Raw genomic sequence first — 1,046 nt, 5'->3', positions numbered from 1 at the left:
GAAACCGTGGGGAAAATGGGCGGCTGCGCGGCTTCGAGTGGGAAATTGACCAATAGAAGCAGGCAGTGCCGGATTTACGCATAAGCTAAATAAGCTACAGCTTAGGGCCTCGCAATCTGCTGGGGCCTCAAATAAAAACACAATATAAAAAATTATTTCAAATATTAAAAAGGCGTATATATTTTAAATTTTTCTGAGACTAGCTGATGTAATTTAAAAGAGTAGGGGGCCTCTGGGTTTTGTATAGCTTAGGGCCTCAGCAAGTCTAGATCCGGCCCTGGAAGCAGGGCAAAGGGAGGCGCGACCGCGGCACAGCTCTTGTGTGAAATCGGTCTCTGTCTTGCTAACATAAAAGAGCGGCGTAACTGGGGTGAGGTAATCTGGGAAGAGTCACACCAATCTCATGAAGCACAGTTACAACAATCCCAAACAAGGGGGGGGGGGGGTGCAAGCTCTGTGTGAGAAAATGAAAAGGGAACACAAAGGAACCCCAGCAAAGGGGGGGGGGACGACTTCTTGAAACTGATCAGAGTTTGCAACAGACGAGGTAACAGCAACGCCTTTTAAAAAGCCTGAAGGCTCAGCCACGGGGCCAGAGAGATCGGCTGGGGGGCTTGCTCCCCTGGTCCCAAGATGTCCCCGGTGCATGTCCTAAAATAGCCAGGCATCTCCCCCCATCTTTGCAGCAGGAACAAACAACAGAGCTTTTTTAAAAAAAACTACAATGGCACAGATATTATTTCTGGCAGAGCGCAGCTGCCACCAGCCAGTGATTTATTTCTAAAGGTTAAAAAAAGAAGTCCCTGCTTTGGAGCAGAGCACATGGTCCCTCACCAGGATTTTTGGTGTTGATGATGATGTCTGGCAGGGAAAGGGGGGGAAAGAAGTTTTCTTGGTTGATGATTAAGTGTGCAGGAGAAGGGGGAGGATTCCAAGTGAATGCTGCCTTTGCTACTGGGCATCCAAGTGAGCCTGGAGGAGGCAGAGGAGGAGGAGGGCAAACGGAGCCAGCCTCGTTTCTGTACGGCGGCTTGCTGCTGGGAGAC

Source organism: Gekko japonicus, unplaced genomic scaffold (genome assembly GCF_001447785.1).
Source record: "Gekko japonicus isolate JY-2015 unplaced genomic scaffold, Gekko_japonicus_V1.1 scaffold3605, whole genome shotgun sequence".
Classification (NCBI taxonomy): Eukaryota; Metazoa; Chordata; class Lepidosauria; order Squamata; family Gekkonidae; genus Gekko; species Gekko japonicus.
The sequence above is the reverse complement of the archived record's forward strand: the minus strand, read 5'-3'. Positions refer to the sequence as shown.